The sequence below is a fragment of the Sceloporus occidentalis genome, unplaced genomic scaffold, assembly GCF_023333645.1.
Source record: "Sceloporus occidentalis isolate IW3139 unplaced genomic scaffold, rSceOcc1.0.p SCAF_6, whole genome shotgun sequence".
NCBI classification, from domain to species: Eukaryota; Metazoa; Chordata; class Lepidosauria; order Squamata; family Phrynosomatidae; genus Sceloporus; species Sceloporus occidentalis.
Window position 1 is genome coordinate 89,556,030 of NW_028316986.1, and position 19,464 is coordinate 89,575,493.

Genomic DNA, 19,464 nt, shown 5'->3' on the forward strand with positions numbered 1-19,464 from the left:
TTCACTGAGGTACTTTGCTAGATAGGTGCTTGCTTGGGGACAATTTCTACTTGTCTCAGCAGTGCAACACATTGCAGTGTAATTTTGTACAGCTTGGCTTCAACCCAATGAACTCCTTTTTTTTATTGTTAAGCCTTCCACAGTGTAGTAGAGCAAGTTGCTTACCCATTGAGCACTGACCATTGTCCCAGACTGGAAGGGTCTACATAGGGTTGCCATATCCTGCCGGGGGGCGGGACTTTCCCGGTTTGGGGTGGGTCCGCACGTCCCCCCCCCCGGTTTGGCCCCGCCCCCGGGATTTCCCCCCCCCCCCCGCAATGGACGCCAGGCAGGGAAAGGAGCCTCACCTCAGCGAGGCTCGTTCCCTGCTTGGCCTCCTCCGCTGGGGACGGAGGTGGCCTGACAGGGGAAAAGGGCTTCGCCTCAGCGAGGCCCTTTTCCCCTGCCTTGGCACCTCCTCCACCAGCCAGGGAGGCGGCCTGACGGGGGAAAAGGGTCTCGCCTCGGCGAAGCCCTTTTCCCCTGCCTTGGCGCCTCCTCCGCCGGCCAGGGAGGCGGCCTGATGGGGGGAAAGGGTCTCGCCTCGGCGAAGCCCTTTTCCCCTGCCTTGGCGCCTCCTCCGCCGCCCAGGGAGGCGGCCTGACGGGGGGAAAGGGTCTCGCCTCAGCGAAGCCCTTTTCCCCTGCCTTGGCGCCTCCTCCGCCAGTCAGGGAGGCGGCCTGACGGGGGAAAAGGGTCTCGCTGAGGCGAAGCCCTTTTCCCCTGCCTTGGCGCCTCCTCCGCCGGCCAGGGAGGCGGCCTGACGGGGGGAAAGGGTCTCGCCTCGGCGAAGCCCTTTTCCCCTGCCTTGGCGCCTCCTCCGCCGGCCAGGGAGGCGGCCTGACGGGGGAAAAGGGTCTCGCCTCGGCGAAGCCCTTTTCCCCTGCCTTGCCCCCTCCTCCGCCAGCCAGGGAGGCGGCCTGACGGGGGAAAAGGGTCTCGCCTCGGCGAGGCCCTTTTCCCCTGCCTTGCCGCCTCCTCCGCTGGCGACGGAGGCGGCCTGACAGGGGAAAAGGGCTTCGCCTCAGCGAGGCCCTTTTCCCCTGCTTGCCGCCTCCTCCGCCGGCCAGGGAGGCGGCCTGACGGGGGAAAAGGGTCTCGCCTCGGCGAAGCCCTTTTCCCCTGCCTTGTCGCCTCCTCCGCCCTCCTCTCCTCCTCCTCTTCTTTCTCTTCTTCTTCCTCCTCCTCTTCTTCTTACTCTCCTCCTCCTCTTCTTTTTCCTCCTCTCCTCTCCTCCTCCCCCCTTCTTCATCTTCTTCCTCCTCCTCTTCTTCCTCCTCTTCTTCTCCTCTCCTCCTCCTCCCCCTTCTTCTTCACCTCCTCCCTCTTCTTCTCCACCTCATCCTTCCCCTGTTCCTCCCCTTTTTCTTCCTCTCTACTTCCTCTTCTTCCTCCTCCTCCTCCTTTTCCCCTCTTCTTCCTCCTCTTCCTCCTCCTCTGCTTCTTCCACTCTTCCTCCTCTTCTGGTGTTTGGCCAGAAAGGGAAGCACATTTCTGCCATCTGTCTAGGAATATTGCCAAATGTCCTCAATTTTGATCATGCCTAAGAAACATGCATTTATATGAAAAAAATTTCAAAAATAATCAATTTTTTTGCGTGCCCTCCATTTAAAAAAGTGTCCTACATTTGAGCATTTTGTCCTACATTTGTCCTACATTTGTCCCGCTTTGGAGGTCCTGACTTATGGCAACCCTACTTCCAGGTTAACAGTTCCTTGTCATACCCAACAAACTGCAATATCTGGCTTCTTTGCAACCAGTTGAGGTGCTTCCCATCTTTCGTTACTGTTTCTTTAGTTCTCCCCATGTCTTTTTTACTTGTCCCCATTATCCACTACCCACCTACATCTTTATCACTATAGGCAGAAGTACATTTTTTAAAAAAAGGTTAATATTTTAAGATGCAATCCCTTTATAGTTCTTGTTCATTCCCATTCTCTGCCATCATTATTGCTCAGGATGTGCAAGAGTGCAGTGTGGCAAATTAACACTTGCACAACGATGCTTTACAAGCCTCCTGCAATTGCCAAGGTATGGCTTCCTATAGCAGAGGCAGTGATCCAATATTCTGGAAAACGAAGAGTGAAATGGAGTTGAGAAATCCTTTCTGTAGCAGCAGTCAGGATTGCCAGACAAGTTGCTGAGTAAAATAAAGAACTCGCATGTCTCTGGGGAGCTTACTACCAACTGGATGATACACGATTAAGTAAAATTGCTTCTCTTATTGATTGCTCGGGGCCAATTATTCTCCAGTGACGAAAGGAGATTTGTTATTGTATCTATTTTGTTGGCTTTCGTTGCTTTGATTGCTCCTGGCTGGGGACGCTCAAGGCTTTTGTTCAGTCCCCATTTCAAAGTGAACCAATCTGATCTCAACCTGAACTAATACGCGGATTGGAATTCAGTTATCCTTTGGATGTTTCATTTCTCCAAATGTCATTTCGAGAGAGGGGAAGAGTGAAGGGCCAAAAAGGATGTGTTTTAAAAAGGCATATTTTAGACGAAAAATAAATACTTTAATAGAAAATGAGGCTGGAATCCTATTAGTCAGTTACAATATTCTACGTTCGACTTATAACCTTATAACAGTCAGTTCACATTTACAATTGGGGTATCGTTGCCATAATCATAAATATGTGCAAAACCCAACTTAAAATCCAACCAACCATAATGAAGGATAGAGTTTTATGCTGCTGGTAAGCGGAGTACTGAAGGATGACATGTTCAGTCCCCTCCTACCCTCAAATGTTGATTTGACATCAGACACATGGACCATTGCAAGATCCTCTCACAGCTCCTTAGACTGGAGTGGAGGTTGGAAACATCATCCTTCTCACCAGCATCACAGAACTCCATCCCTCAGTGTAATGGGTTGGATTTTAGATGGGCATCAGGGCTCAGATCAGGAGAGAGATCGTATCCACAACATCATGGCCCTACATCTGATGCAAGACTTTAGCCCAGTGATGGCGAACCTATGGCACACGTGCCAGAGGTGGCACTCAGAGCCCTCTCTGTGGGCACATGTGCCGTCACCCCAGCACAGAGTTTGCCAGAGTTTGTTACTAGAAAGCCAGAGGGACATGGCACTTTGCAATTAATAAGTGGGTTTTGGGTTGCAGTTTGGGCACTCAGCCTCTAAAAAGCTCACCATCACTGCTTTAGCCTATATTTATAAAGGTGCACTATTCTCAGGAATTACATCTAAACTATGTATGTGTAATGGGGGAGGGTGTTGCAGATGAATGCAAAAGCAAGCTAGAATGAACCTACAAAAAATACATGCAAAATTTTCTAAAATGACAATACAGTTGGCCCTCCATTCTCATGGAGGATCCATTCCAGACACACACACACTGCAAAAACCAGGTTCACACTTATTCAAGCCCCATAGGTTTGAATGGAGCACACTCCTGTGAGCACTGCACAGGTGTGAGCACCACTGCAATTAGTGGAGGTCGCCCCTCTGTACATATCCAAGAACGCAGATCTCAGATCTGTGCATTAGGAGGGGCGACTGTACATAGATCCAGCTAGCCTTACACTTGACATGAATTCTTTCTTTCTTCTTCTCCTTTTAAATACAATGGGCCCTTGGTATCCACTGTAGTTTGCTTCCAGGACCCCACCCCACCCCACCGATATCAACATTCATGAATGCCTATGTCCCATTAAATACAATGGCATAGTAATATATAATTTTAAAACATATGCCTTAGATAAAATAGCAAAATCAAGGTTTGCTTTGGTGTGTGTGTGTGTGTGTGTGTGTGTGTGTGTGGCACCTTAAGGTATCTTGGACTACAACTCCCATCACTCCAGGTAGTGGTCATATTGAATGACCATCCAACGCTTGTGGTGTAACCTGGGTTGGAAAAGGGTAGTTTGGGTTAATGGGGGCAAAATGGCAGCTCTCTAGAATGGGAGTCAGGAGGCAAAGAACTGCAAGGGAAAATCCATTTCGTAGAGTAGGATCCCAAGAGTCTGCTTTAACTTTTGCAAATTCATAAATAAAACATAGGAAATGAGACCATGACTAAGAAAATTCTTGTTAAAATTATTCATTTATTCTTTAAAAAATAAACGCGAAGGCCCTAAATCTGTGACTCCTGCTGGATGCCCAGAGGAAGGCGAAAAACCTCCAGGATCTCTGGCCAATTTGTCCTGGAGGAAAATTCCTTCCCGACCCCAAAAGTGGCGGTCAGTGCAACCCTGGGCATGTCAGAAAGAGCCATACACAAGCGGTTCACTAGCTACTGATGCTCTCGCCTTCTCCTTCAAAGGTTTTGGGTGGCGACAGCAGTCTGGCCTAGAAAAGGAACTGCAAAAGAATTCAGTTACTGAAATGCTTAATCTTGATCATCTGCAAGAGTTGGGAGGTTTCAAGACAGGTAGCAGCCATTGGACCTTATCACACGAGCGACATCCTGTTCAGAAACGGGATTTAAACTAGATTTAATGAATTAAAAAAAAAAGCAACCACAAATGCGTGAAGTCTGTCAGACGACATTCCTGCAAACGTGAAATAACGTGAAAAAACCTTTTGGGAAGAAATTGAATTAATTACCTGGCTACAGTTTCAGCTAAAAATTGTGAAGTACTTTTAAGCATTTAGAACAATGAGCATTTAGCAAACTTTTCAAGTCCCTTGACTTGGGTTCCTTACCTGTGATTTCCAGGTGCATTTGGTCTAAGCTGGAATAAAATGCAATGTCAAAATAAAATCACATAAAAATACTTACCTCTCTTTCTTGAGAATCAGGGTCTATCATGTACTGCAAAGATAAAATACATTACCTGATGCATTTCTAACGTTTCAAGTCCCTTGACTTGGTTCCTTACCTGTGTTTTCCAGGTGCATTTGGTCAAAGATGGGAAAAAGTGCACTGTAAAATAAAATAAAATAAAATAAAAATACCTACCTCTCTTTCTTGAGAATCAGGGTCTATCATGTACTGCATAGATAAAATACATTACCTGATTCATTCCAAACTTTTCACGTCCCTTGACCTGGGTTTCTTACCTGTGTTTTCCAGGTGCATTTGGCCAAAGCTGGAAAAAAGTGCGCTGTAAAATAAAATAGATAAAAATATAAATACTTACCTCTCTTTTTGAGAATCAGGGTCAGTGACATACTGCATAGATAAAATACATTACCTGATGCATTTCTAACGTTTCAAGTCCCTTGACTTGGTTCCTTACCTGTGTTTTCCAGGTGCATTTGGTCAAAGATGGGAAAAAGTGCGCTGTAAAATAAAATAAAATAAAATAAAAATACCTACCTCTCTTTCTTGAGAATCAGGGTCTATCATGTACTGCATAGATAAAATACATTACCTGATTCATTCCAAACTTTTCACGTCCCTTGACCTGGGTTTCTTACCTGTGTTTTCCAGGTGCATTTGGCCAAAGCTGGAAAAAAGTGCGCTGTAAAATAAAATAGATAAAAATATAAATACTTACCTCTCTTTTTGAGAATCAGGGTCAGTGACATACTGCATAGATAAAATACATTACCTGATGCATTCCAAACTTTTAAATTCACTTGACCTGGGTTCCTTACCTGTATTTTCCAGGTGCATTTGGTCAAAGCTGGAAAAAAGAGCGCTGTAAAATAAAATAAATAAAAATAAAAATACCTACCTCTCTTTCTTGAGAATCAGGGTCTATCAAGAACTGCATAGATAAAATACATTACCTGATTCATTCCAAACTTTTTACGTTGCTTGATCTGGGTTCCTTACCTGTGTTTTCCAGGTGCATTTGGCCTAGAAAAGGAATTGCAAAAGAATTTAGTTACTGAAATGCTTAATCTTGATCATCTTCAAGAGTTGGGAGGTTTCAAGACCAGTAGCAGCCATTGTACCTTATCACTTGAGCGAGATCCTGTTCAGAAACGGGATTTAAACTAGATTTAATGAATTGGGGAAAAAGCACCCACAAATGCGTGAAGTCTGTCACACGACATTCCTGCAAACCTGAAATAACGCGAAAATAAGCTGAAGGTAAAACGGAGAAAAACAGCAGCTTTTTCCTTTCGGGAAGAAATTGAATTAATGACCTGGCTACAGTTTCAGCTAAAAATGGTGCAGTACTTTTAAACATTTAGAACAATGAGCATTTAGCAAACTTTTCAAGTCCCTTGACCTGGGTTCCTTACCTGTGATTTCCAGGTGCATTTGGTCAAAGCTGGAATAAAATACAATGTCAAAATAAAATCACATAAAAATACTTACCTCTCTTTCTTGAGAATCAGGGTCAATGACGTTCTGCATAGATAAAATACATTACCTGATTCATTCCAGACTTTTCACGTCGCTTGACTTGGGTTCCTTACCTGTGTTTTCCAGGTGCATTTGGTCAAGGCTGGAAAAAATGCATTGCCAATCATATTGCTGGTCATATTTGTCTGTATAAGTTCTACATGCTTGTTGTTATCCTTGTAAACATCTCAACAATGCCAACCTGTGACGATGTTCATTCTGCCTTATCCTTTCAGGCTGGCATTGTAATTGATTGACCTTGCCACCTTCCTACCTGAAGCAACTCTCAGAGATACTTATAACACCGAAACCATTAAATATCAGGCACTAAAACTATAGTTGTAACTACTCAGAAAGTAACTACAGAAGCCGCTTCTTCTTCATGCAGCATTTCTAGGTTTCTTTTTTTAAAATTATTTTTATTTATTTTTAATATTAAATGTTTAATCTTTATTGAAATATTTACAAATTTTAAAAAATGCACAATCTCTTCTTGTTTCAACATTTTAGATTAATATTCATACTTTTTCTCCCCCCTTCTTCTGTTTCTATACTGTATCATTACTATTCTTATCAGCTACAATCTTAAATATTCCCCCGAATAAAGAAATACATGCCTTTATCTCACTATACGGCTCCTCTTTTGAGTAATTACTAAGAGTGTGCAGAATCTTATCTCTTAAATCCTATGCTTACAAAACCTCTGGTGACAGTTTAATTTCCTTTTCGGGGTGCCACGTATCTATAACTTTAAACTATACCTGTTTCATGTGTCGAGCTGAAGGTGGCAATCTCACAGTCTCTTTCTTCCATCATTATTGTAGGCCTTGTCAAGATATATTATATACAAATTATAGAATTTTGAAATTGTTTTCCCTTTCCTATCCATTAGGATCAGATCTAATTCCTTCTTGTTTTGTGCTATGCCATATTGTTTAATTTCTTTTTTATATCTCTCATGTAATTGAAAGTAGAAAAACCAATGGATGTCGTGCCCTTCTGCTATTAATTCTTCCTTTGTTCTGATCCTTGCCTTTCCCTTTTCTATCTTTAGTATATCCCTATATCTTAGCCATTCTTTTCCTTCTTTTCCCCCTTTTTTCATCAGCGCCTCTTGGAGTGATATCCAATCTGGCATTTGTCTATATCTTTTCCCTTTACATATATTCCATACCTTCCATAGGGCTCTCCTTACTATATGGTCTTTGAATTCTGCATTGAATTCCACCTTTCCAAACCAGAGGTGGGCATGCCAGCCATATCTCAGATTAAAACCTTCCAGATCTAACAATTATTCATCTTTTAGGTCTATCCAATATTCTATCCAATTTAAGCAACACGCGTAATAATACAATCTCAGGTCTGGCATTTCTAGGTTTCTGACAAAGGCATTTTTGTCTCTTTCATTTTTAGAAGCCATGCCATTATCATGTTAATTTTATTCCTCATGTGTTTGGAGAAAATATTGAAACAAAGAGGTGCCTTCAAGTCATTTTCGACTTATGGCAATCCTAAAGTGAATTTAAAAGTGTTAGGAGGGGAGAAAAAAAAGAAGAGGATACCTGGATATATTGCATCAGGTAAGGAAAAATGGATTATCATTTTGTCTTGCTAATGAAACTTAATGTTTGTATGTCCTGAAAAGGAGGGATATCTACCTTCATGAATTTCCTTCCAATACCATCTGAACTGGGAACAGCCATATCTCAACTAATATTATCATATATATTTTTCTCCTGTCTGATTCTTAGCATCTTTCCTGAAGAAGAAGCCAGTCAGACTTCAAAACAGGTATTCTGTGCATTTCAATTGCGACAATAAAGGTATCACTGCTTTGTGGGCTTTGGATATTATGGATTCTAACTGGCAGCGAAACCCAAACAAATCATGATCCAATGACATCTCATTAATTTAGCACTAAGAGATATTGACTTGAATATCTTCCTTGGTAACAGAAGACAAAATACTTTACTTTCCTCATCCAAATGATTTTAACTTACATCTACCTTTGTTGTCCTACCCCAGGTGTTTTCTCCAAACACACGAGGAATAAAACTAAGTCCTTTGCCTTGTTTTGGGACCTCCCCCGGATCACTCTATTGGACTCCATAGCCAAGCAGGGCTTTGAATCCTGGTCTCCAGGGATGCAGTGCGATGCTCAAACCATTACACCATGCTGTCTCTAAACCCTATCCTTTACTCTTCCCTTTCCCATCTTAAACTCATTGGGGAACCAGGCTCTGCTTTCCCTACTCTTCTCCCAGCAAGAGCTTAACTGATGAAATGCAACTGTAGCCAGAACCATAAGCGCATCACAATACAGAGTCATAGCAAGCATCACAGTTGCCATGCTATGACAACGGAAAGCAAGGGAGGGGGGTTTCTAGGTGCATGTAATAAATGGAGACATGCTGGTGGTTGCCAGCTTGGATCAATTTAAAAGGGGATGGACAAATTCATGCAAAATGTAACTGTCAATGGCTAGTTGTCATGTTGGCTGTGGACTACAGACACATCTCAATTAAGAAAGTCTCTGACAGTGAAGTGTTACACAAAGTCTTTTTTCACTTGCCAAGTGCATGAGCCCAGTATAACAGTACATAAGAAAAGGATCTAGGAGTCTTAGTAGACCACAGGCTAAAGATGAGCCAACAGTGTGATGCAGCAGCTAAAAAAGCCAATGCAATTCTAGGCTGCATAAATAGGAGTTTAATGTTTAGATCAAGGGAAGTCATAGTGCCACTCTATTCTGCTTTGTTCAGACCTCACCTGGAATACTGTGTCCAGTTTTGGGCAAAGCAATTCAAAAAGGAACTTGATGAGATGGAGTGGGCAAAGGGTACTATTATTTGAAGTCAAAGGCTCATGGCTGGCATCCATGATGCTATCTGGCTCGTGTACCTTAAATGGTTGTGTAGAACAGGAAATTTCAGCCACTGTTGTGTCGTGCAACCAGGTAACAAGCAGTGCCTACAAACAAGCCAGGTTTGGTGTGTATATTCCCTTTATTATTTATTTCCTGCTTGTTGTTGTTATTGTTCATGTTGTTAACCTTGTATCTTGTGGCTAAAGCTATTGCAGCTGCACAGAACGGTTCAGCTGAGTGGTTTCAGGCATCTTTTGGGATCTGGTCCAGAGGAGAAGGTGAGCCCCTCAACAGCTCACTGCAAAGAATTTGTCCACCATTTAGAAGATGAAATCGCTCAGATTTGCTCTGACATAGAGGTTTATCACACACGGGAGGCTAAGTGCCCAAATCCTGTGCAGAAACTGGATCTAAATTCTGGGAATATCCTGCAAATTTGAGATTGTTTACAGACATATCAGGGGCATTGAGCATTAATCCAACATTAACCTGCTCCGATCCATCCAAGTGAACAAAATCGGCCACCTTTTACATTCGGGATTTTCCTGTGTTGTTCCCGGCCTGCCTGCACTGTTTCCGGCCTGTCTTCTCCATTCCTGGCCTGCCTCCTCCATCCCCATCGTCGTCCATCCTCGTTGTCCTCCGTTCTTGGCCTGCTTCCTCCAATCTTCGGTGTCCTCTGTCTCTGCCGTCCTCTGTCCCCAGCCTGTCTGCGCCATCCCTGACATCCTCCCCATTTCCAAGCCTTCCTCCTCCTCCCCATTTCCAAGCCTTCATCCTCCTGCCTCGTTCCCCATTGGGTGAGCTTGGGTGGGTCACACTCTCTCAGCCTCAGGGGAAGAGAAGGGCAAACCTCCTCTGAAGAAGTCTTTCCCCCCCTCCACCCCCAAATTCCCATGCCAGGCTGCCCTGGCTGTTGTTTAGGTCACAGATGATTGATGGGAGATTTTAAAGCAGCACTACTAGTGGGAACGAAAGCGATTACATTGGGGTAAGGAAAAGATCTGGTGTCGTAATGGGAGCAAGGGACCTTTTGGAATTGATTTCCAACACGGAGCAAAGCCGAATCGGAAATCGCTTTAAAGTGCAAGTGGGAATGGGCCCCTAGATAATTAAACAGGCCAGAGGAATATTGGCTGAATGAGTAAGGGTAGTGGTTTGAGTGTCGGACTACAACTTTGGAGACCAGGGTTCAAATGCCGGCTTGGCCATGTAAACCCACTGGGTGACCCTGGGCAAGTCACAGTCTCTCAGCCTCAGAGGATGGTGTTTCTATTTAGTCCACATCTAATCAGTTTGCTAATCAAAATATCATGGGAGACTTTATCAAATGCTTTGCTGCGCTTCAGTGGCATGTCTGAGCCTCAAACGGGAAGACAACATTTCTATTTACAGTTTAGAGCCTCAGTGCAAATCAAAGGGCAGCCTTTCTCAACCTGGGCATAGGGATGCCATATCCCTGTGGCCCCCGGGACAAACCCGCTTTTGGGGCCCCCCTGCCTGCCCCGGTCCGGTTCCCCCCAACCCCAGCCTTTGTCCCGGCTCCGGGCCCCCGCTCATGCGGCCATTGCTGTGGCCGCTATTGCGGCTGGCCACCAACCCACCTCCTCCTCTTCTTGGGCAGTGCCGCCCTCCTGCTCCTCGCCAGCGCCGCCACCTGTGGTGGGGCTTTCCCACCCGTGCGCAGGGCTATGATGGAGGAGCTCGTTCTCTTGGGCCAGCCGGCCATTGGCCAGCTGGCCAAAGGGGACGGGCTCCTCTTCCCTTGTGTGCGCCGCCCCGGCTGCAGCATGGGCCAGCGGCAGCGCGCGCGCATCCCCCACTTGCGTGCCCTCACACGGAGCTTCCCAAGGAGCCCTTGCGCCGAGGAGGAGGGGGAGGATGAAGAGGAGATGGGAGGATGAAGAGGAGGAGATGGGGAGGATGAAGAGGAGGAGGTGGGGAGGATGAAGAGGAGGAGGTGGGGAGGATGAAGAGGAGGAGATGGGGAGGATGAAGAGGAGGAGATGGGGAGGATGAAGAGGAGGAGGAGGTGAAAAAGTGAGTCAGTGGCCATTTCAGGTCTGCCTTGGGTTTGTGTTTTTTTTAATTACAGTAATTTTTAAAAATATAAAATACTTTTTTTTTGTTTTTTTATTTTATTAATTTTTATTATTGCTTTTTTATTTTATTTCATTTATTTTTATGATTGCTTGTTTTTATTTTATTTTATTAATTTTATTGCTTGTTTTTATATTATTTTATTAATGTTTATTATTGCTTTTTATTTTATTTTATTTCATTGATTTTTATTATTGCTTTTTCATTTCATTTTATTTCATTGATTTTTATTATTGCTTGTTTTTTTATTTTATTACATTAATTTTTATTATTAAATATATACAACCCTGCCTTGTTTTTTTTCCATTATTTTTTTATTATTAAATATATGTAAGTACATTTTCTGTGTATTTATGGCGCTTTGAATGCTAACAAGTCTGCCTTTCTAGGACAATTATAGTGGTGATGATGATGGTGGTGATATTGATATCAACAAGCCTCTGAGGCACGGCCAATGTAACTTGCTGTGATTTTTACAAACTCATGCGCAGTGAAGAAAAACCACAGTCCCTTGACCAAGTACACACTTCTGAGAAGTACAGTTGAACCCGAGGGCAAGTACATTTCTGCCATCTGTCTAGGAATAATGCCAAAATGTCCTCCATTTTGATCATGCCTAAAAAACATGCATTTATATTAACATTTAAAAAAAAAAACTCAATTTTTTGCGTGTCCTCCATTTTTAATAAAATGTGTCCTACATTTGAAAATGTTGCCTTACATTTGTCCTACATTTGTCCCGGTTTGGAGGTCCTGACTTATGGCAACCCTGGGTCTACATGCAAAACCATAGGGAGTGGAAGAAACAGAGAAACTGTTTCTTCCTAAATTCCATGGATTCTTTTCTGATAGTGTCTTGCTTAGCTTAGAATTAACTTGGAGGAATGGCTACATTCCACAGTTTTCCATTTGAGACGATATGATGAACACACTTAAAGAGAAGCCAGAGCATTGGTTGCAGAACAAGTCAAAATTTATTTTAGGATGTTCTGGAATTTACTGTGAAATGATACACCTACACCACCTCTTCTTTCTATTCTTGAAACAGACATTTGCTCCTAAAACAAAATTGTTCCTCACTAACAGATCTCCCTGACCTAGCAGAGCCCACAACATGTGCCGTTTAGAGTGGCAGAAGATAAGTTTCAGCGTTATAGTTATTGCCAGTTATTGAAATAAGTATTGTGGAATACAAATGAGCTAGTTAAAATTTTTAGTTTTAATTGTGCATATTTCTTTCCGAGGAGGTTTCGATCCCTCTCACCCCTGGGACATCTGCAGTGCAGCCTGCACTGGGTTAGCTAGGGTTTGTTCAAATATAGCTTTGCTTTCTTACCTGAGAATTGTTTGGATTGGGCTTGTTCCTAAACAGATGAAAGGGACCTTCTTTTAGTGCTTGGAGTCTTGCCTAGAGAGGCCCCACTATGATAATGAGCCTTGATTATTGAGTTACTGTTTAGCTTCACAAATAAGAAAAGACGCCATGAACAAAATGTTTTTTAAAATAGTGCTATTAGCAGAGGTTCCCAATGTTTGGTTTTCCATTTGTTTTGGACTTCAGCTCCCAGAAGGCTCAGCTATCCAGGCCAACAGTCAGGAATTATGGGAGCTGAAATCCAAATCATCTGAAGGACCAAAGGTTGGGAATCACTGGATTAGACATTACAAATTTAAGTGGTCATTATGAGGTTTGCAGTGAGGTGTTAGCAGTATAATGATGATAGAGAGGTCTTGTTTCTCTGTTACATCTGAATTAGGAGAAGCCAAGCACACCTAAACTGGTGTTTAGATGGGTAGGATGAAAGCCAATAAACTGAGTTGGGGAAACAGGGCTGCTATGAAGCTTGCGCTGGTCCCCTAGCAGTTGCACCATTGTAAAGCACTATAGGGCTTACCGTTAGGACTGGCTTGGATACTGCAGCTGGGACCTGACTGTGCATGTGTTATGCTTTTGTTCTTTTAGTTGTCAAGCTATGCTCATGGTGTTATTTTTGATGCATAAAACTGTGAACAGTTTGGGTTCAGGTTACTTGAACACGTTAGACTGGGGTAGGTGGTATGCAGCTTGTGGACTATTTGGTCTCATCAAGTCCTTTCCTGTGAACCTTGTTCTATTGTCTTACCTAAAACCACACTTTCCTTCTGCTTTTCCAGTCCCTTTTTTCCATCCTTTCCATGTGTTTATCAGCACATGCCTTAGTGCTCCATGGCACCACATGATGAAATTACCACTGCCACAGAGAACTGAAAGAGCTGCTGTTGAAATTGGACAACAACTATAGTTGCAATTGTATATACTGGTGGTGATGCAGCTTCTACTAGGTTGTCAGAGGGACCAGTAAGGTCACCCCACTCCTACAGTAGAATCCTGAAGTCTTCAGAGGGCCTTGTTGATCATGTCAGTCTGTGGAATATTACCAGGCATGGGGAACTGGGCCTTTTGAGGGGTGGCACCTACTGTCTGGGAGGGGTTTCTTCTTACTACTGAGATGGCATAGACAACAGTTTGATTCTGGCAGTTTGTAAAAACAGTTCTTTATTCAAGTATTCTTTAATAGTGAGCATTAACGCTGCATTATTTGCTATATTTGTTGCTGTACTGCTGGATTTATTTTTAATGCACATTTTAATAATGCAGGCTGCTTTGAGACTTTTTTCGAACAGTGAAAGATAAAAATGTTTTAAATAAATATATGTACACACACAATTTTGAATTTCATTGTGAAATAGCAATTTTTCTTCTCCCCTCCCTCATTACATATTTTCCCATAACTTCCCAAACATGTGGCCCTTCAGATATGGTTTGACTGCATCTCCTAGCATTCTTCACCATTGGCTATGGTGACTCGAGCTGCTGGGACTTTCAGGAAAAAAAGCTCTGGGGTGCTACGTGATTCCTATCCTTACAGTGCTAAGGCACTGACTGATGCGGTATGAAGCACAGGCCTGTGATAGCTTATTAAATAATAAATCATGGTATAAGATTCACAGATTTGGATGATTAAGTGATAATTACATTCAGGTGAATAATGTTCTGTGTAATTACATGCCAGTGTGCCCTGTGTTTCTTGCAGAGGTTCATAATGTTTATTTTTTAGATTGCAAACACCAAGCTTTGGTTTATTGCATGCTTATTGGATTTTTAAAAATGGTGATAATGTAATCCTTCCCCCCCCCCCCCCCCCATAAATTTAGACTTCATGAACTTGGATTTCTTTTATTCTATAATAATGGCGGAAAAATAATTCTCTGTTTGATGATGCATTGTGCCTCTAATGACTGATTATATTGACACGTTATCTTGATCTAGACCTTGTCGTTCAGTAGAGTAGTGGGTCTTCTTTGAGCCTATCTGTGCACTTCGTGGTTGCTTTGTAAATATAAATATTGCTCTAGAAATATAAAATACATCCTATATGTAGCTTAGTGTAATATTTAGGATAGCAGTGTCACACTGTAGAAGCGTAGTGCTAGCAATCAGACAGTTAAATCTTGCCCTGGACCCTGTCTATATGGACCAAATAAAAGGGCTTCCTCTGTCCTCTCAGCAGGGAGACCGGATGGTGCATGGCTCAAACCGCTGTCCTGGTGTGAACAGAACGGATGATGGCCAGTCTGTTCAGCACCAGAACTGGAGTATAACAACTTTAACACATATTAAAATATCTTACTATTTGCCCTAGACTTTCCTGTAAGATCCGGAGCCCTCTTGCTGTTCCAACAGCAAGTGACTGTTTGAAACACGTCTTGCTCTGCTGCCTAGTGTGTCTATCACTGCCACTGCTGCTCATTCACTCTGTGGTTAGAATGAGGTGCTCAGCCATGTGACTGAGGCTGGTTACCTTATTTTGACTTCAGACCAAAGCAACGCAGACATACTAAATGATTGAGGAGGATGTGTGTGCAGTCACCTGCCCGGCATCGGAATGGAGGGCCTTTGCCACAGGGAAGGGTAGGGGCAGCTCTGGGGTCAGGATGCTCGAGACTGTCTGTGCCAGTGCAGACAGGAACCTAATCACAAAGTGAAATATTTGTGCTCACCACTACTCCAGTAAATAGCACTCAACCTCTGATATTATGGGAATCTGTCAAAAGTCATTCTATAATTGCTTGTATTATAATGACAAGTGTTTTTCATTTGTTATGCTGCCTGTTTAAAGAACAAACAAACAAAAAAGGCCTGCATTTGTAATACAGTCTTCTAAATTTGCTGTGGGAGAGGACAGCTTTATCGTGACAGGTTCTGCTCTGAATCTCACACATGTGCTCTAGTACCCGAGGCATCCCAGCATTGGATATCTTCGGAAATTGAAGGGAATGTGGGTGACTGACTGAGATTTTCACCCCCACCTGTGCATACTTGTTTGGCATGTGTTTAATGTTGAGAAACGCTTGTATGTAAGCTCTCTCTTATGATGTTTTTTAAAGCCACATGCTACTGTTATAATGACAGATCACCAGGTTTTTGAAGTTTTCTGAGTGAGGGTCACAGAGAAAATGGTTTTGGGGAAGGGGCCTTGCCATGATTGACACAGGCAGGGGACTGTATTGTTTTCTATGCCTGTGTTATATGTTCAGCATATTCACTAATGATGTTGTCCAGAATGTTATGTGGTAGACATGTATGTGTAAGCACTGTAGCTACAGTGCTACAAGATGAATTCATTTAATGGAAAGCAGTTACTGCAGTCAACAAGGGCCTGTTCCTTTTCGCTTGAGAAGCACCCAGTGCAATCTCCTCCCCCCCCCCCCCCCCGGGCCACGTCTCATGAATGATTTCCAGTGTGATAAACAGAAGCAGATCTCCTGTTGCAATTCTCTATGGTGCTTGAAATCACTCACATGGGAGAGTGGGTGGGAATGTCAGTCAGGTGCTTCTTGAGCAACAGGGGGGCATATCCCTGTCAATCACAGTGGCTGACTGCTAAGTAGGAGTGAGGAACTTAATTTCCCCACATTTTGTTATTTTATAGCCTGGAATTGAAATGTGTAGTGGTTTGAGCATTGGACTATGACTCTAGAGACCAAGGTTTGATTCTCCACTTGGCCATGGAAATCCACTGGGAGACCTTGGGAATGATTTCAGTTCAATTCTGAGAAGAGGACGTAAACTGTACTGAACTGGGGAAAGGAGGGAAGAAAAGAGCATTGGCAAACGAGGCAATTAGATGTAAGTTTGCCTCTTTCTCTCTCTGTCACCCCACCAAGTACTCACACTCCCCTTTTCATCCTGTTCAGCAGTTGCCCTTGCTCCCCAGGCAGCCCCTCACTAGACGAAGCAGGATGTTTTCATTTAGGAAAGGAAGCGGAGGATGTTCTCGATGGCTTTCTAGTGTATTACTTTGTGGGAGCTGCTCCAAGGCTTCTGCTTCTCTATGGAGCTTGGGCAGAGGTGAAGGCGAGAGCCACACCAGGACCATGACACCTCCTTCCCCCTTTGAGAGGAGCTGCTTGACTACTACCACCATTGTCACCATCTTGGGGGCCTTTCCCCTTCCTTGACTGTGGTCGCTGTACCACCTTCTTCTTTAGCAAAACATTTCAACAGACAGGTTCCTCATACCAGGGAGGGTTTCTTTTGCTCTTGTTCTCCCCCTCGTTCATGGGAGCAAGTCTTGCTTGCTGGTTACAGTGGATGAAGCCAGAAAGCCATGGGTCATGCCAGTGTGCCATTTATTGCTGAGTTGAACCATTAAAGTGTCTTGAGTCCAAGTCAATCAACTCGAGTCTGCATCACTGCCAAAAAGGCCAGCTTCTGGTCAATTGTTGTGGAATACAAAAAATCTCTGTTAAATTGAGGTTGATTATATGTTGCTATCCACTATAGATTATACATTTCAATTCCAGGCTGTAAAACAACAAAATATGGAAAAATGAAGTGGGAGGGGTCGAACACTTCTATACAAGCCACTCTTAGTGTATTTCTTGGTTTATTGACCTCCAGTGGATATGTTAGTGGGTTAAAAATATTCAGGCAAGTTGAAAGGTCAATAATTTTTTTAAAAGCTTTTTTAGATTAATATATATGGTATGAACCAGCAAGGGTTGCATACTTTAGCCTACAATCCTGTGCTCATTTCTCTGGCAGTCACTCCCTTTGAACTGTACAAGACTTTACTTCTGAATAGTTATGCTCAGGATTACATTTTATGTATTGTAGATTTCATTTTATGTGTTGTTACACATGTGCTTGAATATCTTCTTTTGACTCAAGTGAGACTTAATGGTGCTTAATTTTAGCTGGGTCATACCACCTAATATTTGTTTTGTGTAACTACATAAATGAATCTAGGAGTTCCTTCATTTCTCAGTTATTGTGCTTGTCTCCACCTTTCTACCTTCTATCTCTTAAAGGAAGTTTAGGTTAACTGTTATTAAAGGCATCAGTATTGCCATTGCATTGTCAAAGTGAGATAGTGCCTTGGTAATGATGAAGAATCTTGTGGCATTTTAAACTTCATTGTAGCCTGACCTTCTGTGGGCTGGAGTTTGCTTTATGAAATGTCTCGCATTGATTTTAATGGGCACAAATCCTAGGAATATTGATATGACGTAGCAGGATTCCAATGTAGTGAGTGAACCGGAGAATGTTCATTGTGGAACCATGGTATGGAACAGAAATGGATTTATTGCGAAAGAAACAAATGATGACTTGGAATATTAATTTGGGCTCATGGCATTGATCCTGTCAAGTATTAAACTGAAGAAGATCACCTGGACAAAAACAGGAAGCCTGTACGTCATGACTTGAAAGTCGTATGGTTTTGGGAATGAGCTGATGAACCTTTTCTCTTGTATGTCAGTCTTCATAAATGTAAGAGATGACAAGGGAATGCTGCAATACTTAAGCTAGATAAATAAAGCATTTGAACATTCTTGTAGTGGGTGTTAATTATGTCACTATTATGTTAAATAGAGAGTACTATCAGCACATAGCCTGTTAATGCATCATATTCTGGGGAGAGAACACAATCTGGAATCAGTCTCACTATTCACCCTCCTCCTGTAAGAGAAATTAATAAATGAATTGGGCTGTACTGTAGTCATTTGAATAGGGTGCTTTTAAACAGGCATCCTTTCTGGGCACAAAATATACAGCTTGGTTAATCTATCATTCTAACCTTGCAGTAAGAGCTGGTGCAGCGAAGGGATGCCATAGAGCCCAAGAAAAGATTTCCTTTCCATGTTCCCAGGCTAATAGAGGGCTTTGGAGCAGATAGCCACCCTGCCCAGCTTTCAGTCGAGGTAGAATGGCATGGGAAAAGCCTTCATTGTCAGTTCTCATGGGACCAGAGCTTAGTTCTTATGTTTGGGATACAGTGAGAGGAAGGCTTGATCCAGAAATTAAGGGCTGCATTTAGTGGATCAGGCTGGAAAGATCCCAAAGACATTAAACTGGTTTAATACATTTTGAAGTTGAGTGTGATATACTTTACTAACTGAAGAGCCGTTTCTCTCTGTTTTGTTGTTGCTGCTGTTGTTGTTGATAAGACCATTATTTCAAATGTTTAGAACTACCTAGGCTTACCACTGCTTTTGTTTTACACTGTAGTAGTGAACATTCCTCCAGCATAACATATAAAGAGGAGGGGCCAGAGGCGGAGCCTTGAGAGGCAGGCCCAGTACCAACTGCCTTTCCCAGCAGCTACAGAGGAGGAGCCAGGCAGAGTCTTCATAGCCAAGTCCCGGACCATCTTCCCTTGAGGGAGAGCTTTGGGTGCAACTTTAAAGTCAAGCCCTGGACCATCTTCCCCTGAACACTGTGGTTCAGATTGTATTCCTCCCCCAAGAGGCACTGAAACCAACTGCCACTTCTCTCCAGAGATGCCTCCCTGTCCAGCAGTATCTGACTATATTAGATCCCTAGTCCCTTATGGTAACAGAGGGAGAGAAGGGAAGGAGACAACATATGGAAAAGACAGAGGCCCACAAGTTCTGTCTGGAGGCTGCAGGGAGGAAGAGGCTTCTGTTCTTGCTGCCTAGACCTCTACTTCCCTCGCTGGACTGAGTCCTTGCAGGACTGAGTCCTTGACTCAGCATACACTATTTCATCCAGCACAGCTACCTTGCCTGCCTGAGGTATAAGGCTGGGACTTCTGCAGGAGACTAACCAAACGGCATCCAGCTTTACTAGCTACCTGTCCCTCCCCCCCCCCCCCCGTTCCTGTCAATTTAATAGGAAGGATGTATTTTCCT

The 19,464-nt window shown here is 43.2% G+C and overlaps 1 protein-coding gene and 1 long non-coding RNA gene across 2 annotated transcripts in view; one reads left to right on the forward strand and one right to left on the reverse strand.

The window, feature by feature from the left end:
- Nucleotides 1–19,464, forward strand: part of MAP3K5 (mitogen-activated protein kinase kinase kinase 5) — a 155,280-nt gene that overhangs the window by 15,048 nt on the left and 120,768 nt on the right. The gene's annotated exons all lie outside the window — the stretch shown is intronic.
- Nucleotides 4,085–8,582, reverse strand: LOC149311079 (uncharacterized). The gene is made up of 2 exons (XR_016281750.1): nucleotides 7,064–8,582; nucleotides 4,085–6,405 (listed from the first exon to the last, which is right to left on the reverse strand). It is a non-coding gene; the product is annotated as an uncharacterized LOC149311079 (long non-coding RNA).